Below are 27,688 nucleotides of genomic sequence, written 5' to 3' on the forward strand. Positions count from 1 at the left end.
CCCATAGTCTCTGACTCCTAAATACATTAGCTAAGCACCTTTGAAGCTCCTGGTCTGTAGGTAATTTCTATTCCAGGATTCTCTCCCTTCAGACCTACAGCACTTGAGTTTCTTGTCAAAACCTCTCAGTTTACAGGAGAATATTCAGGATAGTTTGTGGGCTTCCTGCTCAGATCTAGAAACTGTCCCCAAATCTGGGCATTTCAAGGGATTCTGAGAACTTGATCTTCATGGTGCTCTTGAAAGGACAAGAATCATTGTGTTTCAACCAGAGAGATACTGGAGTTGCTCTTAGAAAGGCTCTTTATTGGGGCTGAGTCTTGTTGCCTTCTCCACTTCTTACCCTTTTGTGCAGCACCCAAGACACTGTCAGGAGAGTGGTAGAATGATGTGATGCTTTAGGTAATCTCTGAACCTTCTTTTTTTTAATATATGGAGGGATTTTCCCTGTACTTTCTGTTAAAATACTGTCCCCATTAGCAATTGCATTGGCCAGGAGAGGAACTAAGTCTGAGGTCTTACCCACCTGCAGTCCTTATGTGCAATTTTTATCCCAGATGAGGTGATTCTGAGGCCTGCACCTTGCATATGGTGGGAAAGGGAGAAGAAAAGCAAAAGTTAAACAATAAAAGCTCATCTGCAGATAAAAACTGTTTTTCCTCTTGGCTCAGTTTTTTATTGATGATTGTTTTGGAGATTGGTTTTACTGCTGGCTACTGTCCGGTTGTAACAGATCACAGAGCACCCAGAGCTCACAAGGGAGAAAAGTCAATTTGACTTATCATAAATTTTTCTCTCTCTAAAGTGCGCACTTTGTTGCTCTGAGAGACATAACCCAGGGCATCCTCTAATCGGGGGGGAAATATTTAAATACTTCCTTTTTTTCCCTTACAGGGGATTCCTTTAGAAAGAAGGAGAGATGGAGACATCTTGGGCCCTATATGTATTCCAAAAGCGGGTGCACATGTGTGTCATGCGCCGGAGCTGTATGTTTTTCCTCAGCAGTGGCCGTTAACCTGCACAGTCGTCATATATCACCATGTGTTCCATGAGAGGTTATAGGAGGCCATGCCCTCTTACCGCATTGTGGGAATTGGAATCCCCTCTTCACACTTGTAGCTTTTCTATATTAAAGAAAAGCCCTCGTGTAGGCGCAGTTATGCTGCAGAGTTTATTTCATCCAGTGAAACTAGTGTAAACCGGGACTAGCAAAAGAGTGCTGTGTCTACATTAAGAGAGTTTGCTGGTATAGCTGTAACCACAACCCTTTTCCAGCGTACGCTAGAGTGGCAATCAGGACTCTGAACAGTACCACCGGCTGTTACTACATTGTGAAACTAGAGAGAGAGGTTTAAAAAAAAAAAAAGAGAGGTGCCTCCATGCTTGGAAAAAGGGGATCCAGATGTAATGGATCACAGAGTACCAAGTACTCAGTTCAGAGACAGAAAAATTATGGGTAGGTGAGTAAATTGTACCTTTTGCCATCTAATTCAATGGGAGCAGAGTTAGGCTAACACTGAGCACTTTTGAAAATACCAGCTGTTTTTCCAGTAAACGAATATTGAAGTGACATACAAGAGTGCCAATTTAATTATTTACATTATTTAATTCGTTGTCATTTGTTTTTTATGCCTGAAGAGTAACGGAACTGTGGTCAATATTTTGTGGAATGGAGTGTGCAATGGGACATGCTCTGAACTAAATGTCCTTTTAAAGCATTTCAAATAGCCCTTTTTGAACAAAGGCATGCTACCTAAGTCTGCATCCATCCACAAAGCAGAGAAACCTTTTAGATGTATAACCTAACTGGCCTGACTTACGGCATTTATTGCAGCTTTTCAAAGATTCTAGGTCTGATTTTGTTAACGTTTTTCTGTCTCAGCCCACACAATCTCTGCAGACCACCTTAGTAGTATTTGCAATGTGAGTCAGGACTTGTGTTTAGCAGGGCTATCATTGCATAGACGATCCTGTGGCCTGCATTGCCGTTAACCCCACAAACAGGGAATCTATGCTTCCTGGACTGAGGACATGGTTACTCTTAAAAGGCTGCAACTCGCAGTTCAGCACATTCTGTCCCTGTGGTTCTGGCATGAACTCTTCAGCTTTGTTTCTTGGGCCTTTTGGTGCAGCATGTTTTCAGGTGGCCTCATGACATGAGATTTCTTTCCTCCTTCCTTGCTTTGACCTTTACAGGGCCATATATATCCTCTCTTAGTCTCTGTTGTCCTCTTCCATAACGTCAACCTGTGACTCAAAGAAGTAACTCACTTTCTGAAGATTTACTACTGGAGTAACTGAAATGTTCCAGAGTAGCAGCCGTGTTAGTCTGTATTCGCAAAAAGAAAAGGAGGACTTGTGGCACCTTAGAGACTAACCAATTTATTAGAGCATAAGCTTTCGTGAGCTACAGCTCACTTCCTCAGATGCATATCGTGGAAACTGCAGCAGGCTTTATATATACACAGAGAATATGAAACAATACCTATTCCCACCCCACTGTCCTGCTGGTAATAGCTTATCTAAAGTGATTTCCAGCACAAATCCAGGTTTTCTCACCCTCCACCCCCCCACACAAATTCACTCTCCTGCTGGTGATAGCCCATCCAAAGTGACAACTCTTTACACAATGTGCATGACAATCAAGCTGGGCTATTTCCTGCATAAATCCAGGTTCTCACATCCCCCCACCCCCATACACACACAAACTCACTCTCCTGCTGGTAATAGCTCATCCAAACTGACCACTCTTCAAGTTAAAATCCAAGTTAAAACAGAACATCTGGGGGGGGGGGGTAGGAAAAAACAAGAGGAAACAGGCTACCTTGCATAATGACTTAGCCACTCCAAGTCTCTATTTAAGCCTAAATTAATAGTATCCAATTTGCAAATGAATTCCAATTCAGCAGTTTCTCGCTGGAGTCTGGATTTGAAGTTTTTTTGTTTTAAGATAGCGACCTTCATGTCTGTGATCGCGTGACCAGAGAGATTGAAGTGTTCTCCGACTGGTTTATGAATGTTACAATTCTTGACATCTGATTTGTGTCCATTTATTCTTTTACGTAGAGACTGTCCAGTTTGACCAATGTACATGGCAGAGGGGCATTGCTGGCACATGATGGCATATATCACATTGGTGGATGTGCAGGTGAACGAGCCTCTGATAGTGTGGCTGATGTTATTAGGCCCTGTGATGGTGTCCCCTGAATAGATATGTGGGCACAGTTGGCAACGGGCTTTGTTGCAAGGATAAGTTCCTGGGTTAGTGGTTCTGTTGTGTGGTATGTGGTTGTTGGTGAGTATTTGCTTCAGGTTGCGGGGCTGTCTGTAGGCAAGGACTGAATTTATGAATTGTAACATTCATAAACCAGTCGGAGAACACTTCAATCTCTCTGGTCACGCGATCACAGACATGAAGGTCGCTATCTTAAAACAAAAAAACTTCAAATCCAGACTCCAGCGAGAAACTGCTGAATTGGAATTCATTTGCAAATTGGATACTATTAATTTAGGCTTAAATAGAGACTTGGAGTGGCTAAGTCATTATGCAAGGTAGCCTGTTTCCTCTTGTTTTTTCCTACCCCCCCCCCCCAGATGTTCTGGTTTAACTTGGATTTTAACTTGAAGAGTGGTCAGTTTGGATGAGCTATTACCAGCAGGAGAGTGAGTTTCTGTGTGTATGGGGGTGGGGGGATGTGAGAACCTGGATTTATGCAGGAAATAGCCCAGCTTGATTGTCATGCACATTGTGTAAAGAGTTGTCACTTTGGATGGGCTATCACCAGCAGGAGAGTGAATTTGTGTGGGGGGGTGGAGGGTGAGAAAACCTGGATTTGTGCTGGAAATCACTTTAGATAAGCTATTACCAGCAGGACAGTGGGGTGGGAATAGGTATTGTTTCATATTCTCTGTGTATATATAAAGCCTGCTGCAGTTTCCACGATATGCATCTGAGGAAGTGAGCTGTAGCTCACGAAAGCTTATGCTCTAATAAATTGGTTAGTCTCTAAGGTGCCACAAGTCCTCCTTTTCTTTTTGAAATGTTCCAGTCTGTTAAAAAGGCATCACCAAAAAGCTGGAACATGCATTCCCCCAATCCATGGGACATGCATCCATCATCAAGGCACTAATGTGTCTGCTTGGTATTCTGTATATGTGAATCCTCCTAAATCAGGAGATACACCTCCACTATAGGAATTCCTTCTAGCCATAAACATTCCCCACACATTTTTATGTTAGGAGGTACCACCTCAACAAGTCATAGTCAGGAAGAGTGTGATCATATTGTTTACATTCAGAAATACAAGCTTCCAATTCTAAGCCCAGACCAATAACTGGAAATGCCCTTTATCTGTGTTTCCACTTTTTGTAGGATTCCTTTTCGATTGTTAGATTATTAAAGAACTCCTGATGGAGACTTTTTGGGCTCTTACTATTCTTCCTATAATTTCCTTTGCATTGGGTAGTTTGCTGTTGTGCCTCTTATATTGTCTCTGAGAAACTGCCAGCTCTTCTGAACTCCTTTTTCCCTTAGATTTTCTTCCCGGGGTCCATACCTACCACTTCGGATTTTGTAAATAGTCTTCTTTTTTGAATTTTTCCATCCTCCTCCTTCTGCTACTCTCACTTCCTCCTTTTCTTAGAATCATAAAATCTATCATTTCATGATGATCACTTTCACCGTAATTGCTTTCAGTCTTCAGGTTCACATCCAATTCTTTCCTGTTAGTCAGAATCAAGTCTAAAATGTCTGTCCCCATAATTACTTCCTTCACCTTCTGAAACAAGAAGTTGTCCCCAATATCTTCCAAGAACTTATGGGACATGGTGTGTTATGTTGTTTTACCTTTCCAACGGATGTCTGGTTACTTAAAGCCCCCATTACTACCAGATCTTGTCTTTTGGATATTTGTTTTGTTCTAGAAATGCCTCATCCACCATCTCTTCGTCCTGATTTGATGGTCGATAGTAGACCCCCTACCATGTTTTTTTTCTTTTGCCCTTTTATCTTCACCCAGACACTTTCAGCTCATCTGCTTCTCCCCTCCTTGACCTCAGAACAAGTATATATATATTCTTGAAGTATAATGCAACACCTGCTCCTGTTTTTCCTGGTCTGTCCTCCCTGAACAAGCTATACCCTTCAGTACCAATATTCCAGTCATGAGATTTATCCCACCAAATTCAGTGATGCCAATTTAGTCATAATTTAGCTTAGGTACAAGCTTACCACTATTAAGCTAAATTCTATACGACTATACAATAAGTAATTATTCTTGCCCCCAAAAGCGGTGAGTCTAAAGGGTAATTTAATCAGAGTAGGGATGTGTATAGTACACTGAGTTGCAATTGCTGAGTTCACCACTCTCCAATCAAAATATCACATTGCAGTTTGGTTTTAGGGGCTGCTTTATCTGTATTTGATGCAAAATAATGTACAGGTTTATTATGCATACTTACTAGTTATTTTTATCATCAGACGTTCAACAGCAACCTTTAAGTGACGTTAAATGGGAGAAGAAGTCTCCACGCAGGTGCTGGTTCAGCTGTAAATAGGTCCTTGTTGTGTAGCAATCCACAGTCTGACGCACCTTTTGTTCTACACCCTTGTTTTTATTCTATCTGGTTCATTCATGAACCTGTCTCAGCTAATCAGCTCAGGATTCAGTTTAAACCGTCCGCAAGTCCTGCTACTGAAATAAGTGAGGAAGCATAAGGGGGTCAGTTTAAGAGTTTAAAATGAAGTGGGAGACTGAAATAATAAATATGAAGGGCCTGACCCCAGCTCCCCTTTAGATCAATGGGATAAGAGCACCATTTCTCTGCCTAGCATGAGGAAGATTTTTTTTTACAATCCAGCTAGTGCAATATATTACATAATGTTTAGTTTATAGCACGATTCTTGCCTACATAATATTATTGTTCCTCACATGTTGCGTTTGTGCTTGTGTAAAAAGTTCTATACCATGCTGCAACGGGGCACCTGCCCCGCACCGGCCCTGAGAGAGTTAAAACCAGCCTAGGGAGGCTGAGCAGCAGGCAGCCAAAGGAGTGGATGCAGGGGAAACAGCCAATTAGGGCTGTGGCTGCAGACAGTTAGGGCAGCATCTGGATCAGCCAATCACGGCCCAGCTGGCCCATATAAAAGGAAGCTGCAGACCAAAGCGAAGGAGTCTGCTGCAGAGAGCCCTTGGATTGGGTGTGGGGAAGAGGGCTAGCTCAGTGGTTTGAGCATTGCCCTGCTAAACCTAGGGTTGTGAGTTTAATCCTTAAGGGGGCCATTTAGGGATCTGGGGCAAAAATTGGGGATTGGTCTTGCTCTGAGCAAGGGGTTGGACAGGATGACCTCCTGAGGTCCTTCCAATCCTGATATTCTATGATTCTATCAGATTGTTACCTGGATTGGAGAGAAGGGAAATCAGCCATGAGACGGCTGGAACAGCCAGAGGTAGGTAGCTGTTTAATACATCTCTCTCCATCTATACAACCTCTATAATACACCCAAGGGAGGTTTCTTCTTGGTCAGATTCTTAATGTTGCCTGATCATTAAGTATTTTAGTTGAATAATTTCCACACCACACTGTTACCATCAGGGACAGAACCCTTTAGCCAGGAGATACAAAGCTCATGGCTGCTTTTTTTTAGAACCTAATAAATAATAAAAACAGGTTTGTAACCAACTAATTAATGTGTAGGTGGGGGAATAAGCCTTCCTCCAAATCATCCCTGTCTGCACACATCCATTGCTCTTTCAGTATAACTATACCCGCCTCTCTCACTCTGCCACTGATTAACATGGTTATGGTTGTTCCCACCTCTTGCAACTTTCCAGGAGCCCAGGATGCTTTTCACCTTCTCATCACAGGGACCAGGAGCTCTGACATTGTTATGAAATATTAGGTGCTACTTAATACTAAATTTACTATTGGCTCCAGCCAAGACTGGGGCCTTATTGTGGTAAGCACACATAGTAAGAGACAGTCCCTGTCCTCAAATAGCCTATCTAAATAGACGAGGCAGATAACGGAAGTTTTATTTATCCCCATTTCACAGGTGGGGACCTGAGACCTTAGCTATGTCACTTAAACTGAGCTTAAGTGACATAGCTAAGGTCATACAGGAAATCTGTGTTAGAGCCAAGAATTGAACAAAAGTAGTCTGCATTCTAGACTAGGCCTTAACACAAGACCATCTTTCCTTTCTTGCTAGCAGGCTTTCTGCTTGCGAAGTTTTGGGTTACACAACCAACTTTCTAGATGGAGCATGAAACAAACCAATTGTCTCAATTAGTATAGAACACGTAAATCAGGGTCTTGGGCTAATTCCAGCTGGAATGTGAATTGCCAGCCAGCTGTCATGACAGTTGAAGCTTACGCATGAGATAGCCATTAGCATATCCATTGTTGTGTGTGTTCCCAAAATTTATTATGGATAAAACTTGGCTTCATAAATGACCAACCCGTTCTTACAAACAAAGTGGCAGACTCTGATTGCAAAACTAACACCAGAGATGGTTCAATGCCTTCAGCGCATGATGCTTAAAGGAATGAACAACTTTCTAATACCTCATCCTAGCCCAGGATGATGTGCCTTTAGCTGTTTTCTTAACATTTTGAATGATGAGATTAAATTCCTCAATGGCTTGATGGCACAAGTGGAAATAAATATAAAAATGCTTGGCTCTTGACCAGAGACTAGATATTTACAATGGTGGAAACTATGCATGTATTTTTGGTGCGGTGCACTTAAATCTCTCCAAATATTTTTAGCAAGCCTCCCTGCATTCATGCACAGCCAGTCAGTGTCATTCATCTGATTCTGCCATTTCTTGCCTGTAAACAAGAGTTGACAGACTTTGGTCTGATTTCTATTTGATCATTGAGTGCAGCCCACTGTCTATGCAGGGTAAGACAAGATGACAACATCAGTACTTTTGACTGGTGTAACTTTTTAAAGCACTATAAAACCAAAAGTATCTTTGTGCCTGCATGTGTGACTGATAACTGTATACTGATATATCAGTAAATACACTTTGGAGTGAAATCAACCACTCCAAAGTCAACAAACACTGAGTTAAACTCAGTCTGAATTCTCCCCCTTTTGCAATATAATATACTCTTAAAATGTGGTTTATCCTTAGACCACTATCATATTTGTCAAGTACACAGTGTATTATAAATTGGAATTTCTGTTTCAACATCTACATTTGTTAAGTTATGATAGTATTCACAGTTGACCAAAATATATTTAAGGCAAGGGATGGTTTTAATATTGAGCTTTCAATCTCAATGGTGCATTTCTTGACATTAGAGTTCTTGATTTCTCTACCAGAATGCTGCGTTAATGTCGGCTTATTTGGTTGAGTTTTTGGATGGAATTTTCTTGTTCAGTTTTCTAAAAAGAGAAGAGGGTGGGGACATTTGCCAATGGAATTTTCAGTTTCTTGATCCTGAAGTATCAAGTCTGACAACTTTCCAAATCCAAGTCACCTTTACATTTGAGACCACCTAAATTCAGATCACCTTTAGCTCTGGGAGGATTCAGACTCTGGATGCATTAAAAATGCAACCTGTTTTAAAAGTTTACATAGCAAAATTCTTCTGCCCTCATGTGACATTTCTGACTTCACAAGCACAACTTTAAACTTCTAGTCTCTACTTATTTTTCTTCAAATGTGGTTTATTAAGAATATGAAACAAGCCAAGGTAGAAAGTCCAAACTTCAACCGTGTTTTGAAGATGTTCTGTTGGGAGCATAGTATTTTTTTAAAACACAATGTCCTAAGTCCATATTTAGGCAACTGACTAAAGATCTTGATTCAAAAGTGCTGAGCACCCTACAGCTTCTATCATGTCCATGCCCAGCCCTCCTCTCCCCAGCAGGTGCTGATGTTCAAAGAGGAATGGCTAGAGATTAGCATTGCTAAGGTTCAGGCTGCAAAAAGAAAAAGGTGAGGGGGAAATTGCTATGGAGGCAGAATCTTGAAATTATCAAAATGAGCTGAAAACGCATGACATGGTGAATCTTTTAAAAAACGAACTCCAGCTGCATGGCAGCCCCTTGTGGCTTGACAACAATGAAAGAGGCTTCCCTGCAACAGCCCCAGGATTGGGACTCACCAAAGGAGCTCTCTGCTTGGTTAGGGTGTGCTTCAATGAATGTGAATGTGTTGAGGAAAACCCCAGATCCGCACTGGCCTTTGGCCAGGCTTAACCCCAGAAAAGGGAAGCCTTCCAAAGGGGAAAAGGAAAACACGTTTATTTATTGATACCGTGAAGCAAACATCTGTCACCCAACTGGAAGGTATATCAGCCTAGTTCTCTCTTGCTTGTTAGCTCAGTGCTGAATGGCAATTATGGTTGTTTACAAGTGGACAGTAATAAGCAACAACACAGCTACTAAGCTGTGGTTATGCCAGGAAGTCAGTACATCTTGGGTGTACTGGTCCTGTGCATTCAACCAGCTGAGATGAAGGGATGTTCCTGAATGATCTTTTGGCAAGGAATTATAAAGGTGCCAGATTAACGCCACTGGAAAATGGCTTCCTCCATCCACAGCATGGGTAGCAGTCATATACCATCCCACGCCCCTTCCCTGTCTGGCCAAATGTACTCTAGAGTAGGGTGTGTGAATGCATATCCTCCCTGAGTGCTAATTGGAGTGGAGTGCTTTGTGATACAGACATCTGTCCCACCTGTGCGTCTAACAGGGTCATACCCTATGGGGAAGGGACACTAGACGTCTGGGAGAATGAGGGTACATCTGCTCGGCAAAAAAATAAAACCCGGCAGGGAGTCTCAGAGCCTGAGTCAACTGAGTCAGGCTTGCAATGTAGATGTTCCTGCTCAGACAGGAGGCCGGACTCTGAAACCTGGCAAGGGGGGAGGGTCTCGGAGCCTGACCACCAGCCTGAGTCCAAACGTCTACGCTGCTATTTTTAGCCACACGGTGTAAGCCTTGCAAGCCCAAGTTAGTTGATCTGGGCTCTGAGATTCACTGCCAAAGGATGGGTTCGGTTTTTTTTGGTTTTGGGGTTTTTTTTTTTGTTGTGTAGACATACCCTGCGGGGGACTGGCAGATTGCCGTGCAGAAGATGGAGGAGAAAATGCAGGATCTCGGGGAGTTAGTGGCAAAACTATGTCAATTTAATTTAAAACTTAAATACGCAGTAAAGATACAAATAATTTACTGAGCAGGTGTTTTCACAGGCTTTGAATTTAGTTTTATTTTTCCCAATGCAGGTGGGAGAGGGTCAGCAAAAAACAGCACATAGACAAGGCTGGAGCTGCCATTCCCCATTTATCCCTGGGACGAAATCCTAATCCAACTGCAGTCACTGGCAAAACTCCCATTGACTTCCATGGGGTAGGATTTCACTCCTGGGATTTGGTTTGGATGCCACGCCCCTTGCTTTCTCTGTGGTCTCCAAGCCCTTCTCCCAAAGAGGCGCATTCACTGGGAACTCCATAAGGTGAACCTCCCACAGTTTCCTAGGCCTTACGTTCTTCCCCACTTCCGATGGGATGTTACCATGGCTATGGACACCGCCCATGAAAAGGAATTTACATCGCCCATAGCACATCAGCTTTAAAGATTTGTGTATGAAATAAGAGCCACCGTCCGCAGCTGTGGAGTCATAACTCCGTGGGTGATAACAGTATGCTGCTACGAGAACATCACACATTCCGCATGGTTAGGAACCAGCTGCAGGAAGAGAATGCACTGGGAACCAGATGGAGCTCGGGTTTAAGCACAAGTATGTTTGCAAGCTAAAATTTCAAAGAGAAGTGTGGAAAATGCAAGAGAGAAAATTCCAGGTCCCCTAAAAGCCACGCTGTCAACTGATATCACATCTGTCTGCAAAGGATGTACCTGCCATTGTCGCTCGTAACACCTGAGCTCGTGGAATGAATGTGAGAGAGTGAAACTGTAGAACAAAACAAAAGAGATCAGAATGTTGTTGATATTTATCCCGTTTGTTCACACTGCATTTGACAGCACTTTCCTTATAGACAGTCTCACCATTTCAGTGTTAATTTGGTTAGTTTTCCTTGTCCTCATGAGACTTTCAAATACCACCAGGAAAGAGAGAAACACTGTAAAACAAAAAGAAGCCCTGATTTAAAGACACACACATTGGCAGGAGCATTCAGAGAAGGTGTAGTCCCTCAAACCACTTTAAATTTGTTTTTTGTTTGTTTGTTTTGTTTTAATCTGGTTAGCTTTCAAGTTGACAGTTTCTTTAAAACACTATCCGGTGAATGAAAGTCTAAGCACACGAGGGTTGCTACATGATGGCAAGCACTGAAATGAGCATCCCTGAAAGGAGCTTGTTTTTTTAAAAAAAAAAAAAAAAAAAAAAGGGGTAAACCCCTTCACACAACTTAGATCTGAAAAGGTGCCATCCATGCTGAGGTTATTGCAAATTCCTGAAGGAAGTGGTTGTAAAGCTGTGGCATGTAGAGGAGTAGAGAATCCAGATGCTGAGCAGAAACAGTTTTTGAACTCACAGAAAATTAGATACCTTTCTAGTGGAGCAACTGCCTTTTGTGACTATCTGAGCTTTTGAAATAAATCTTCAAGAAGGCTCAACATGCAAGCCCCGGCTTCCTAATGGAAGGACTGTGATCTACAGATGTGACTGACAGTGCTGAAAGTAACCAGGGAGACGGGTAGTGAGAGAATGCTGCTATGATCTGTACAGTGCTGTGAAATGGTGGACTTGCTCTGTTACACTGCAACTGTCATGGGGAATAAAGCTAGACCCTTATGAATGTGTAGGTTCTGTGTGATAGAGAGAGAGAGGCCTCTGTTGTAACGAATATAAAGGAGATTCCTACAGATGTTATCTTCCCACTATTTTGATGCAACATCTTGTTGAAAATGTCACTGCAATCCTCCCTAGAAGGGAGGTGTGCTGGGAATGGGCTAGCATTTATCTTTATTAGCTAGCTGTACCAAACATTCAATAGTGTGGAACATAGAAACTGCCATGCTGGAACAGACCCATGGCCTATTAGGCTGGGATCTTGTCTCCAACTGTAACCAATAACTTCAGAAGGAAGATGCAAGAAACTCCTTGTTAGAATGACCTGCCCATAGAGGATATTTCTTACCAAGCCCAGGCAGTTAGTGGTTGGTTTTTGCTCTGAAGCACAAAGCTTTATATGACTCATAATTGTGTCCCCTATCTACTGTAACAGTGATAAAGAGGTTGTTCATTGAGCACAAAACACTTACAATGTATGTAATTCCTCCACACCACAGCAAAGCAGCCCTTCACCAAGGGACACGAGCAGTGTTGGAACAATTTGTATAGTAGGGGTGCTAAGAGCCATTGAACACAACTGTAAATTATATGATAGAAACCACGTCAAGCCAGGGGGTGCTGCTGCTGCATCCCCAGCACCCCTAATTCCAGCATCCCTGTGGAACACCTTTTGTGGGGACTTCCCCAGTGCTGGGTCATCCTCTGACAGGAACCCTTTTTCTTCTTCAAGTGTTTGCACATATCCATTCCAATATAGGGGTGTGTGCACCCCAAGCACAGTCACCAGAAATTTTCCCCTCAGTCGGCTCTGTTGCCGACTGCATGCTTCTAGTGCTGGTATAAAGAGCCCTGTCTGCCTCCTCAGTTCCTTCTTACCACCCAGGATGGTCATTAGAACTGGGATTACCTTACTTTTGTAAGTCTTTCTCAGTGGACTTTGTTTCTTCTACATTGTAGATAGTTGTTGTTTATTGTTATGAAGTATTCGTCGTTAGTGTTCTCTGTGATTAGCCAAGTTCTCTCGGCACCATGCCTTGTTTGCTGGGCTTCAAGCCTTGTGCCTCCTGCAGCAAGGCCATGCCCCTGAGCGACCCACACTCCAGCTGTCACAAGTGCTTGGGGGAAGCTCACATCAGGGACTGCTGCAAAATTTGCAGGGACTTCAAGCCCTGTTCTAAAAAGGATTGGGAGGCTAGGCTGAATTCCTTTGGAGCCAGGCCATTCCAACTTGGTTCCGAGCATCTCTGCATCCATGAGAAGTGCTCTTCCTGCCCTCCAGGAGTCTCGGCACTGCTCTCCATCTCCAGTGCTGAGGAAGAATCAAAAGAAGCTGTCAGCTGAGAGAGGATGTTCCCTGACCCCGAGAAGGGGCAGGCACAGAGTCCAGATGAAGTGCAATCCTTGTCAGGCCACTCTGCAGTTCTAGCAGCTCAGTCTGCACCTTTGTCTCCAGCCCATTTGCTGGACATCCCATCGGCACTAGAAGGTCAGCGCGGTACTCGTGGTATGGCAATACCCTCAAACCCAGAGTCCTTTGCTGTGGCAAGAGACCTCCTCTCTCTCTCTCAATACCGGCATTGACAGCAGTGCAAGAGTTGGTGGTATCAGTGCTGAAAGGCAGAAGAATACACAAGGCTGCAGCCTACCATTTGGCACTGAGGCCCTTGGTGCTGTCTGAGAGGAAACCAGCCATGATGGCTCAGTCCCACTCTTCCCCTCCCCAGCACCAGTCAGGGCCACTCCTCCATCGTCGCTGGGCACAGACTTCTCATCTTCAGAGTTGGAGGTGTACTCCTCTCATGACAGGAGTTGATCCCATCACACCTCACGTCAGTGCTACCCGGTGCTGGACCCAGGCCAAGGAGGGCTGTCGATCTCCAGGGCATTGGCTGGTACCCATGCAATGGCCATTCTGGAATGCATGGGGTTTCCCTAAATGCAGGGGCTGCAATCGAGGTGCTCCTGTTCGGTGGCCTCTGAGGGAAGCATTCCTCCCCTTCAGGCAGCGCCCAATCCAGACTCCAGTACTGAGGCCAGGAGTGAGCACCAGGAACCAATGCCAGGGGATCTGGTTGGTGCCGAAGGTGAGGAGGAAGGCCCTCTGTCGGTGTTTGGCAGCCTCCTCCTCCTCTTCTCCTGATGAGGCTGTGGCAGGAGCAGGCAGGTCACCCTCCCTCAACGACTATAAGGCCCACCAGGAATGCTGAAGAGGGTGGCCCAAAACCTAGGCATACACATAGAAGAGGTTAAGGAGTCCTCCGACTCCTTGGTGGACATCTTGACCGCAGCAGGCCTGTCAAGATTGGCTCTCCCTCTCAATGAGGTCATCATGGTCCCAATTAAAGCCCTGTGGCAATCCTCAGCATCCCTACCTCACACGACCAAGTAGGCCAAGAATTACTTGGTCCTGGCTCAAGGGTATGAATTCCTGTATACCTACTCTGGTCCGGGATCTCTTGTGGTCTCTGCAGTCAATGAGTGTGAGTGGCAAGGTTTGCAAGGGGTGACCCCTACAAAGCAAAGGACACAAAGTTGGACCTGTTTGGGGGGAAGATCTGCTCAACTGGGGGCCTGCAGCTCATGAGCGCTTGTTGGTTAGCGATCCTGAGCAGATACAACTTTAACAGTGGGATTCCTTGTTAAATTTTAAGGCCTCATTGCCCCAAGATGCCAATTGGGAGTTTTCCAGATCCATGGCTTCCTCAGTCCTCCTGCAAGAGGTTCCTCCCGGACCTTCCCTTTTGAGGGTACTTTGCTCTTCTCAGAGCAGACAGACACCCAAGCCTCAAGGATGCCAGAGCTACTTTGAAGTCTCTGGGCTTATACACCCTGGTGACTTCAAGAAAGCAATCTAGCCCCAGCAGTCCTCCCAGTTCTTCCCTCTGCCAGCCTGGCAGGACTCTCAGGAAGAAAAGCAGGGGCTTCAGGCCCTCCACTCCCCGTCCTTGACATCAATGCCTGCCCCTCCCCGACATTCATGGGGCTCTAAGCAGGCGTTTTTGATGGGGCATTCGAGGATGCCGTACCAGTCGGACTTCAGATGCAGTTTACCCCTTGTTTGTGGACTGCTTGTCCCTCTTTCTCTGGGCATGCTACAGAGCTTTGGGTACTAAGCATGGTAGAAGTGGGATGGATATACCTTCCAATTCAGTTCTACCTGCCCTGCTCCACTCCTCAGAGAATTCTCTCAGGAGCAACTTCTGGCACAGGAGCTGCAGTCGCTCCTACAGGTGTGAGCTGTGGAAGAGGCTTCATGGAATTTAAGGGGTAAGGGGTCCTACTCCCATTATTTCCTAATCCTAAATGCCAAGGGAGGTCTCAGACTTACCCTGGACCTGCTCCAGCTCAACAGTTACCTCAAGAAGCTAAAGTTCTGCATGGTCTTGTTGGCTTCTATCATCCCCTCCCTAGATCCAGGGGACTGGTACACTGCCCTTAATTTGAGAGACGCCTATTTTCACATTTCAATTTTTCAGGGACACAGAAGGTTCCTCAAATTCATTTTAGATCACATGCACTACTTATTCACAGTTTCCCCCGTTTGGCCTGTCAGCAGCCCCGCGAGTGTTTACAAAATGCATCTCAGTTGTAGCGGCCTTCTTGAGAAGGCAAGGGGTGCAGGTGTACCCTTACCCCAGCAACTGGCTGGTCAGAGACCAGACCAGGGCTCAGGTGGAATCCAGCGTTCACTTCATCCAGTTGACCTTCTGGGACCTGGGCCTGCTTGTAAATACTCAGAAATCCATCCTTACCCCAGTACAGAAGATGGAGTTTATCAGAAGTGCTCGACTCTGTCCAGGCCAGAGCCTTGCTCCCAGAAGGGTGGTTTCAAGCAGTTGTGGCACTCATGGTGATCCCTGAGGTGCACTCAGTTATGACAGCCTGGAGTTGCCTGAGGCTTTTGGGCCACATGTACTTATCTAGTGCAGTACATGAGACTACGCCACAGACCTCTCTAGGCGTAGCTGGCTTCAGTGTGCTCACCAAATTGCCACCATCTGTATATGGTCCTCACGGTTCCTCATTTGGTTCTTGCCTCCCTTTATTGGTGGCTGGACCCACTGGTGGTTTGCACTGGCATTCTTCTCTCACAGCCCCATCCATCACTGTCCCTGGTCGCAGTCGCGTCAGCACTGGGCTGGGGAGCTCACTTGGATCCCTTCGGAACTCAAGGCCTTCGGTCCCTGGAGGAGCGCTCTCTGCTCATCAACGTCAGGGAGCTTAGGGCAGTCCGCCTGGCTTGCCAGATGTTCCTGCCTCATGTTACAGACAAAGAAGTGTCGGTTCCCACACACAACACGATGGCCATGTTCTATATAAACATGCAGGGAGGAGCTCTCTCTTCCCCCCTGTGTCAGGGGTCAGTTCAGTTGTGGGAATTTTGCTTAGCCCATTCGATTCTCCTTGAGGCCTACCTACCTACCAGGAGCACAAAACGAGCTAGCAGATCACCTCAGCAGATCACCCTGAATGGTCCCTTTGCTCAGATGTCACAGAGGTTGTTTTCCAGCAGAGGGTGACTCCCCAGGTGGATCTGTTCATGACAAGGCACAATAGGATGTGTCACCAGATCTGTTCCCTTCTGAGTCACAGCCCCAGGTCCTCCGCAGACACTTTCCTCCTTCCATGTTCTATGCATTCCCTCCTATTCCGCTAGTACACAAGGTTCTGCTGAAGATCATCCCGATAGCTCTGACTTGGCCCCACCAGCACTGGTTTGCCACTCTGCTGGACCTCTCAGTGGCGTCACTGATCCCACTACCTGTTCATCCAGACCTGATCTCTCAAGACCACAGTTGTCTGCTCCTACCAAACCTCAGGTCCCTCCACCTGACAGCCTGGAAGCTCCATGGCTAAATCCTGCAGAACTAGCCTGCTCAGTAGGTCTGTGAGGTTCTCTGAGGAAGCAGAAAGCCCTGCACCAGGGCCACTTACCAGTTGAAATGGAAGCGGTTCTCTGTCGGGTGTTCCCAGAGTGGTGTCTTACCTACACTATGGTCATTGCTGTTCATTCTAGAGTACCTACTGCACTTAAAACTGCAGGGTTTAACTGTTTCATCAATTAGAGTCTACCTGGCAGAGATCTTGGCTTTTCACCCTTGGGTGAATGACTGATCCACTTTTTTTCAAACAATATTTCTAACAATTTCCTTAGAGATCTTAAGAGGTTGTACCCTGGGTGCAACAGCCAGTCCCCCCTGGGACCTCAACCTGGTCGTATCAAAGCTTGCAGGCCTCCTGTTTTGGCCAATGGCAGCATGCTTTCTGCTATACCTCTCCTGGAAGATGACCTTCTTAGTGGCTCTTACTTCAGCCAGATGAGTTTCAGAGATCCGGGCCTTCACTTCAGAGCCACCCTACACTGTTTTGTTTAAGGATAAGGTGCAGGTGCATCCACACCCTGCTTTCCTTACAAAGGTGGTCTCCCAGTTTCATAGCTAACAAGCAATCATCCTGCTGGTTTTCTCTCCAAAGCCACATGCGAACAGGGAGGAGCAGAGACTCCACTCATTAAACGTTAGGCATGCACTAGCCTTCTACATAGAAACGACCAAACCGTTCTGGAAATCCACCCAGCTTTTTGTAGGAGTTGCAGATAGGATGAAGGGTCTCCTCATCTCAGCTCAGAGAATCTCACTGTGTATCCACATGTGCTACAAGCTGGTGGGTGTTCCACCTCCATCTGTCCTAATTACCCACTGCACAAGAGCACAAGCATCTTCAGTGGCGTTTCTGGCACCGCTCGCTATTCGGAGCATTTGCAGAGCAGCGACTTGGTGGTCGGTGCACAGATTTTCTTCTCATTATGCCATCACTCAGCAGGCCAGGGGCGATGGCAGATTTGGTCAAGCTGTATTGCAGTCACCGTGTCCATGAACTCCAAGCTCACTACCGATACAACTGCTTGGGAGTCTGTCCACATTGGAGTGGACATGTGCAAGCACTCAACGAGGAACAAACAATTACTACCCTTTCCGTAACTGTAGTTCTTCGAGTTGTGTTGCACATGTCCATTCCAAGACCTGCCCTCCTACCCCTCTTAGCAGAGTTGGCCAGAAAGAAGGAACTTGGGGCGAGAGGTTGGCAGGGCCCTGTATACTGGTACTATGTCCGCATGGCACCAGAAGGCCTGAGAGCCGACTAACAGATACCACTGAGGGGAAAAATTTCCGGCGACTGTGCGTGGGATGTGCACACACCTACATTGGAATGGACGTATGCAACACCTCTCAAAGAACAACAGTTGCGGAAGGGTTAGTAACCGGTTTTTCCCAGCATGCTTTGCGACAGCTAGCCCTATAAATTTGGCAGCACGAAGCAGCTGCAGCCCTAAAGCTGCCATTTTGCAACTGGTTGTGGCTGTTGTGTTATCATTATTCTTTTCTCTCTCAGCTAATAAGTGTTCTGAAGTTCTGTTATGTATCTTCCAGTTTTCCCTGCTAAGAGTGGTACATTCTTATTCTTGTATAGTTTCTCTGTGTGCTCTTGGCTGCCAAAAAGGACACACAATAATCCTAGGTGGGCATATGACAGTGAGGATGGAGGAGCATGTTTGTTTGATCATTTTCAGTGAGTATTAGACCGGATTCAAGATACTCGTTTTCTGGGCCTCACCTATCCCTTAGTTTCAGAAATAATTGTACCATAGACCTGTATCATTATCAGGGCCACATTTAGGATCCTAAATAAAAGTGGCCTGATTTTGAGTGATGCTGAGCATTCACAACTCCCACTGAGGTCAAGAAGAACTGCTAGGTTCTCAGCACTTTTTAAAATCAGGGCTGCAATCTTAGTCTGATTGAAATCCGTGGCAAATCTTTCACTGAGTGAAGCCAGGGTTTCACTCTAGGCCTGGTATTTGGAAACTTATCTAAATATTTATTTTTTCTAAAATCCTGGCCAATACATACAATATAGAACAATACAAAAATGCCTCTGTTTATTTTAGATTTGTGGAAAGCTTTTCTGTACACTTTCTCCTCCCTTATAAACCGATATGAAAGGACAACTTGTTCGTAACCTCTGCAGCCTGAGAGACCATCACAGTCCCTGTACAGTATAAGGGCCAAAGTTGTGATCCTGCTTCCAAATGACATCAGCAGAAGATCAGCCATTGGTTTTGATGAAAGCAGGAGTAGATGATTATTCTTGCTTGACTAACTCATGAAAGTAGGTCAGTTGAGGTATAGTAGAATATCAGGGTTGGAAGGGACCTCAGGAGGTCATCTAGTCCAACCCCCTGCTCAAAGCAGGACCAATCCCCAACTAAATCATCCCAGTCAGGGCTTTGTCAAGCCTGACCTTAGATATTTTTAAGGAAGGAGATTCCACCACCTCCCTAGGTAACGCATTCCAGTGTTTCACCACCCTCCTAGCAAGAAAGTTTTTCCCTAATATCCAACCTAAACCTCCCCCACTGCAACTTGAGACCATTACTCCTTGTTCTGTCATCAGCTACCACTGAGAACAGTCTAGATCCATCCTCTTTGGAACCCCCTTTCAGGTAGTTGAAAGCAGCTATCAAATTCCCCCTCATTCTTCTCTGCCTATTACCTATTGTTTAGCCTGTGGAAATTGGGTAATAGAACCTGATAGAGCTTGAGTCATAACAAATCTATTTCAGGGGTAGGCAACCTATGGCACGCGTTCCAAAGGCGGCACGCGAGCTGATTTTCAGTGGCACTCACACTGCCCGGGTCCTGGCCACCGGTCCGGGGGGGCTCTGCCTTTTAATGTAATTTTAAATGAAGTTTCTTAAACATTTTAAAAACCTTATTTACTTTACATACAACAATAGTTTAGTTATATATTCTAGACGTGTAGAAAGAGACCTTCTAAAAACGTTAAAATGTGTTCCTGGCATGCGAAACCTTAAATTAGAGTGAATAAATGAAGACTCGGCACACCACTTCTGAAAGGTTGCCGACCCTTGCTCCATTTGCTGTTCTACCACTGACTGAATGCATGACTTTGGAAAAGGCGAAGTCTAAAAGTCCCAAATAGATCCACTAACGTTGGAGCCCAATTTGAGACCTAGATCCTGGTTTTCTCGCTGACATTAACATGAGCGACAGGCGCTCAGCGCCTCTGGAAATCAGGCCTGGATGTATCAAGCTGAGCACCTAAACTTAGTGACATTTTGAAAATGTGGGCCCTATCATCTGTGCCTTAGTGTAGCTCGCAGTATAATAGTGCTAGTGATCATAGAATATCAGGGTTGGAAGGGACCTCAAGAGATCATCTAGTCCAACCCCCTGCTCAAAGCAGGACCACTCCCCAATTTTTGCCCCAGATCCCTAAATGGCCCCTCAAGGATTGAACTCACAACCCTGAGTTTAGCAGGCCAATGCTCAAACCACTGAGCTATCCCTCCTCCCAGTACATTGTGTAAAGCACTTTCATCCAAGAGTCTGAAAGGCCATATACAAGTTGGGAGGTTTTAAATCGTATACTCTGATGCAGCCTACGTGATGGAATGTGGAAAGTTTTCCCAGTCTGGAGAGAGGCACATATCAAGTAATTTTCAGTCTAGCTCTGGCTGCAGGGTTAGCCACATGATCTGATAATTCAACCTCCGAGTATAGGATGTATCACTGAAGTGTTGTAGGTGGATGATTTGCTTTTGTTTGTTGCCAAAACGAACAGTCTGCTCATATATTTTTCCATCCCGTACCTCATCTTTCCATTAACTGGGAGAAGTCTGAAAGTCAGTGATGTCAAGAGATTTCCTTCGGCTTTCACATCAGTAATGAGAATTATACCTGGACTACAGCAAGCTTAAGATAGTTGGGTCTTGCTGTTAGTAACAACTCAAACGCGAGAGCTCCACTGAATCTGGTCCAAACATTAGCACATTGACACGTTCGAGTAGGTCAGGTTAGCTGCAGTTTAGCTTCAGAAGCCTCAGAAATATGTTCTCACATAAAACACCTCTCTACACCTTCAGGCTTTGATCACTTCTGATTTCACAAGTGAGTCCACGTAGTACCTTGGATGGTGCTCACCAACTAAGTCCAGCAGTGTCAGGGTTTGGGAAGAGATGCTTCCCTTTGAGCTGCCATCTGGAACAATATCCTAATGTGGTCTAGGGGGACTCTGCAACTGGAGGTTGGTGTTTTCTCAGAGGAGATGTAAAATTGAGGTCCTCACTACATGAGGTCATTTATGGCTGAAGGTGCCAAACATGCTTAACTTTAATGCCCTATGAGTAACCCCCCTGGTGTCAATGGAACTCTTCATGGTGTGTAAAGTTAATCCCAGGCATGTATCTTTGCAGGATTGTGGCCTACATTTGAAAAAGTTGCCTGACTTGCAAGCTGAGTTTACACATAAATTCCTATTGTTTGTGCTTATGCAAATTGGACTTTTGCATGTGCACTTTTTTCAAATGTGGGCCTCCAAATTTCAGATCCCTCTTATTTGTTTTGCCAAAGTTTAATTTATATGCTTACGTTTTCAAAGGGAGAATAGCATTTTTCTTGTTTCCTATCCTACACTGAGATATACTCTTGCTATGCACCCCAGAGGTAGCTGCATTTCCATGCTGAGTAAAGTTATTATATATCATTTGAAAAGTGGTTTTGGGTTGAAAGGTAATATATCTGTATAAAATTTCATTTAAAATAACATGGTTTCCTCCCAAGTTTATACACTTTAAATGTATTTCCTTTAAATGTAAATACTTCTGAGATGTATTTGAGAAGGAGGAAGATACCCATACAACTTCATATGAAGCTGTGGAAGACACTATATACCACAAGTGATGCTCTAGAAGATCCTATTTACACAAGCTTTGCATCGATGTCAGGACCATGGCAAGGCTTTACAACGCTTCTTACAAAGTTGGCTTAGCTCCTGTCTGTACTGTAAAACAAAACCAGGAATTAGCCAAACTGTGGTACAACATGTTGCAAGTGACTCCCCTCAACACGTTTGCATTTGTATTGTACTTAGGTCCAAAGGCAAACATCACGCTAGAAGATAGGGTTGCCAACCCTCCAGGTTTTGCCTGGAGTCTCCCAGAATCGGCAGAAGTCTATTGAAAGCAATCCAGGAGATTTTAATAAAATATTTTAAGAAAATGACATTGTCATGTTGGGGTGGGGGAAATCTCTCAGAATAGCTTTAGTCAGAGTTGGCAACCCTACTAGAAGATGATGCTGGAATAGGTTTGGATTGGGTGTTTAAAACCTAGCCCCGTACATCTGTTCCTACTAGTTTGCAGCACCCAAGAGTATGCTGGGTTCCTCACTGTACAGATGGGATTACGTAATCCCTGTCTCTCAGATCTTGCAAACCAATCCCAGTGTGACTCACTGAAGTAGGAGAGGGGTTGGGGAAGTAATGACAGGAAAACACTAATAAGATTATTTGGCTATTCGGTAAAGGCTACTATGTAGCATGATGGAGTAGGAAGTGTATTTAAAAAATATAAATAGCTGTCTTAAAGAGTAAATTTCTCATGAGGAAGGATGATCTCTGGTTAAGGCACTGGACTGGGACTCAGGAGAGCTGGGTTCAATTTCCAGCTCTGTTATAGACTTCTCATGTGACCCTGGGCTAGTCACTTAGTCTCTCTGTCTCAGGTGCCCATTATTTAGATTGCAAGCTCTTCAGGGCAGAGATTGTCTCTTAATTGGTGTATGTACAGCCCCTAGCACAATGGGGCCCTGATAATTATTAATAATAATAATGGGTGTCTTCATTTCAGTGCATTACAACAATTTATGCCTTCATTTCATAACATAGGGAAGGAGGAGTGTGTTTAAAGTCCTCTGTTGAAAACACCACACCTTCACCAGCTTTTAATTCCTCAAAGCAGTCTAATCCTGAGGTTAATGTAAAGAATCCAAAGATAATGGTGGTTTTGTGTTGACCTAGCTCGTGGGGTACAGACAGGTCTATTGTAAGGGCAGGGGAGTATCCATATAGGAATGGTGTACGTATGCCTGTCTCCCAGGACTGGTGATAACAGAGTCAAGAAAGGGTTAATGTCAATTCTGTGTGAGTTCAAGCAAACTATAGGTCTAAATATTCATAGCGTTCTTGACATGCCAAATCTATGTTGGAAACCAGGAGCCTAAGACATTACAAAGCTGCTTTTGCACACAAGTCTATTAAGAATGCATCATGACAAGGGAAAAGCAAAAATACTGCCAGTAGTAGAGAACTTAATGTGACTTGGCTAGTGCTGTGCAGGGCTAAATTGGAGCTAACCTCCATTAATCCACTTAAATGGAATGGTGAACGTGATCCAGCAAAAGCAGTAATCCTCTCTCAGATTGACTAGACTCATGCTGACATGCAGAGAACTGGGGTTTGTGCCAGATAGTTGGCTAGGTGGGACTGCAAAGGGGATGTGTGGGGACGACCAGCCATATAAACTCTGGGGCCTGAATTTCCCAAGATAGGTGCACCTCTGCACCCAGATGACTTAGCCCAGAGGTGTGGGCAGGTCAGCTGGGGATACTACGTATCTCCAGGCACTTGGGACAAAATATGGAATTGGCAATTTACAGGCGAAATCAGACATGCGCAGACATGAGAGGCTTTCTTAGATCTCTGAAAAACTGAGCCTGAAGTTAGGAGGCAAGCAGACCCACAGCTCTTTGTCATTTTTGTTCCAATACGTACTTGGATGGATTCGCTCACTCCTTTATATATAAAAATAATTTTTTTTAACTGCAAACAGCCCTGGTTGCTGAAAGACTCGCCCCACAGTGGAGGAGCTCCATTCAGCTGAGCAGAGAAAGCATTCACTGTAACCTTAGTTAGCCGATCTGGAAAGCGTTTCTTCTTGCCGAACGAACAGTTCAATGCATCTGAAGACATCTGGTCTGCCTTTTAAAGTAGTACGTGATCCATATTCTCTTTTTAGTTGGCCTTGTAATTTATGCCTTGTCTGCCGTTCTCTATTCATGGCTGTTCCTTATGTTGACAGCTAAGTAGCTGTCTGTGAAAATAAGTAATGCTATCATCTGCTCTTGGGTATGCAATTCTACAGGCCTGCTTTGTATGCATGTATTCCCCAACCCCCTTTTTCCTTAGCTGCCTTTCTACCCCTTTACCGTGCGGCCTGTGTTTGGGTTTCTCTGTGTTTGGAGGGGGAGGGGCAGTGATGTGTCTGTGGTTTAGATATTTGAAACTTAACAAGCTTTTATGCAAGGAAAGAGGAGGAGTTTTACTCCTGTCCCCTTGGGAAATTTTATCAAGCTTAAATAGACACTCCACGTTGGACTAAAGTCTGACCTTCACGTGTTTCGAATTTGCTATTTTACATAAGAACGGCCATATTGGGTCAGATCAGTGGTCCATCTCACCCAGTATCTTGTCTTCCAACAGGGGATGGTGCCATATGCTTCAGAGGGGATGGACAGAACAGGGCAATTGTCAAATGATCCATCCCCTCTTGTCTAGTCCCAACTTCAGACAGTCCAAGGCTAAGAGACACACACAGCATGGGGTTGGATCCCTGACCTCTTGGCTAATAGTCATTGATGGACCTATCCTCCATCATCTTATCTAATTATTTTTGAACCCAGTTTTTACTCTTGGCCTTTTCAACTTCCCCTGGCAATGAGTTCCACAGGTTGACTGTGTGTGTGAAGACATACTTTCTTGTGTTTGCTTTAAGCCTGCTGCCTATTAATTTCATTATTTTGCCACTGCTGACTCTGTTCTGCCTTTTTTCTGACTCTGACAAAGCCTCACAATATTTTTGAACAATGACACCTAGTTTATAGCTAGATAACCTGAGGCACAAATAAATGAAGGAACATGCCCAGTCGAAGGCATACCCGTCAGCCCTGCCTTCCATTTTCCTGCTCTAATGACTAGCCACTCTACTCTGTTTTCCCTACTCTTGCAGATGTCATCAGTCCTAGCACACACTTCACAAATGGTCATCCCACGAAGTAATTTGTACCTTTTGCTAGTTCTCTGTAGAAATATTCCCAGACTGGTTGTACTCTGGGCCTCTTTTACATGCTGTGGTGCCATCTGGAATATTTCTTGTATGGTTTGGGCATAATTTGATTAATTATATACTGCTCAGGGAAAATAAAACCCCTGCCGAGTGCAAAAGAAGTGTCTTACGTTATTAAGGGCAAACTCAGCATTTTTCCCTAAGGTCTTGTACACTTAAAAGCAAAATGTGACTGCACCCTACACAAAGACCTGTGGGGGGGAAATCCTGGCCCCAGAGAAGTTGATGGCAAAACTCCCATTAGCTCTAGTAAGGCCAGGTTTTCACCCCTGCCTCTTGCCTTGTGCAATGCAAGCTGTGACTTATACGAAGAAGACTGTGCTGCATAGAGCTCTAATTGACTGCAAGGCCCATTCACACCCAGCAATACCAAGGCCTTGTATATGTAACCGGCCTTGTCTACACTACAGAGTTTTGTTGACAAAAGTTATGTTGACACTCAAAAAGCACTATAATAAAAACGGGTATTGCATGTTCACACTCACTCCCTCTATCAGCAGAGCGCATCCTCAGTGGGGGCACTAACATTGACAGTGTGAGCAGTGCACTGTGGGTACCTATCCCACAGTCCAGCTTGACACCTTCTGCTGCTAAGTCTTGTGGAAAGGCAGAGCAGATTGTGGCGCATCTTGGGATTGGGCTCAATGTCCCATGATGCATTGCTTTCTGTCCCAGCATTCCATGGGCTTCTGGCTTTCTTTTGCGGCATTTTTCAACAGCCCTTCTTTGCTGTGCACCCCGGCATCTTTGTGAGAAGGGATGGATCCCGCACTGCTCTCCTGTGCTCTGATAACTGTCATGAAGACATCACAGATGGCAGTGCAGTTAATCGTGAAGTTCCTAACTGAAGATGACTCCCGCTTGCCTGACATGCTGTAGGATATGGATAGGAGCAACTTTGTAGTGCTTTTGGCATTCACAGAGCAGCTGCAGATGGTGGACCATTGCTTTTGGGCTCAGGAAACAAGCACCGAACGGTGGGATCACATCGTCATGCAGGTCTGGGATGACGAACAGCGGCTATAGAACTTTCGGATGCAGAAAGCCACCTTCCTGGAACTGTGCGCGGAGCTCGCCCCAGCCCTGCGGCGCAAGGACACCGGAATGAGAGTTGTCCCAGGGGTAGAGAAGCGTGTGGCAATTGCTGTGTGGAAGCTGGCAACTCCACCCTGCTACCAGTCGGTCGCAAATCAGTTTGGAGTCGGGAAGTCAACCGTTGGGGCTACATTAATGCAAGTGTGCAGGGCAATTAATCGCATCCTGCTATGAAGGATCATGATTCTGGGAAATGTGCATGAAATAGTGGATGGCTTTGCAGAAATGGGTTTCCTGAACTGTGGAGGGGCGATAGATGGCACACATTTTTTCCAATTTTGACACCAGACCACCTTGCAATGGAGTACGTCAATAGGAAGTGGTACTTCTCTATGGTGTTGTAGGCACTTGTGGATCACCATGGGCGTTTCACTGACGACAACACAGGGCGGTCTGGGAAGGTACATGACGCACATATCTTCAGGATCACCAGCCTGTATAGAAAGCTACAAGCGGGGATTTTCTTTCCAGACCAGAAGATTACAGTGGGGGATGTTGAACTGCCTATAGTGATCTTGGGAGACCCAGTATACCCCTTACAGCCGTGGCTCATGAAACCTTACGCGGGAAACCTGGACAGCAGTAAGGAGCAGTTCAAAACCAGGCTGAGTAGGTGGTGGATGACAGTGGAATGTGCCTTTGGCAGATGCGCTGGTGATGCCTTTATGGCAGGCTAGACCTCAATGAGGATAATATTCCCATAGTCATAGCTGCTTGTTGTACATTGCATAATCTTTGTGAAGCTAAGGGTAAAAAGCTTGCTCAGGGGTGGAGTGTTGAGGCAGACTGCTTGGCTGCTGATTTTGAGCAGCCAGCTACCAGGGCTGTCAGAGGGGCCCAGAGTGGGGCACGTCGAATCAGGGAGGCTTTGAAGCAACACTTGGAAAATGAAAACCAGCAATGTATATCCCTGTGATTGGTGCTGCCATGTTACATTACATGTAGTGGTCCTAGGAAGCAATGGTGACATTTTGGAGCCTTACATTCCAGCAAGCACAGGATTAAACCGCCTGTGTCTGTATTGGCAGTGCCTGCTGTCTCAATTCGTAGGAAACAAATCAAGATGTTACCCTTCAAAAACTTTGCTTTTATTGCACAAGAACAGCTGCCCCCCCCCGCCCCCCCCACACACACGGAAAGGAGGTGCCAGGGGAGGGCAGGCTTTTAGAGCTCTGTGTAGGTCCAGCTATCATTCTGAAAGTTGTCCCAGGGGGTGGAGTGAAGGGGAAGCGAAGACGTCCCGGAAAGTGGAAAGGACTGTGTGGGCGGAGTTTCAGGGGAGGGGGGGCATGGAGAAGGGTTCTGAATGTGCTGCAGGGGCGGGCAGGCACGCCCGTACCTGCTCAGTCTGCAGAATTATTAAGGACTTCAGCATCTACGTTTGCTCCTCCGTGACTTTAATCACCTGCTCAGTAGTGTCCTTAACAAACTCCTGATCTTCTTTTCTGTCCTGCCTTTCAGCTTCCCTCTATGCCTTACGTTCCCTTTTCTCTGCATTGGAGCAGTGCAGTATGGCCCGGAACATGTCTTCTTTGCTGGGTCTTGGGCACTTTCTTATCTGGCGGAGATACTCGGCTGGTGTATATGTAGGGGTGTTCCTGAAGGCCACATCTGCCAAAGCACAAGGAACAATGCACAGAAGCATGATTGTTAAATTCACTCACAGCATTGAAACATTTCAGTTAAATACACCTTTTGCAACATAACAGTCACTTTCTCACTCACCCTTGGCAAGCACACATGTCTACAAACACCAAAGCATGGTGAGTGTTGGCTGGGGGGGGGGGGGGGGAGTGTGCTCTACATGGGGGGGGAAAGAGCATTCTGCAAGCCGCCT

Source organism: Lepidochelys olivacea, assembly GCF_965140295.1.
Source record: "Lepidochelys olivacea isolate rLepOli2 genome assembly, chromosome: 3".
Taxonomy (NCBI): Eukaryota; Metazoa; Chordata; order Testudines; family Cheloniidae; genus Lepidochelys; species Lepidochelys olivacea.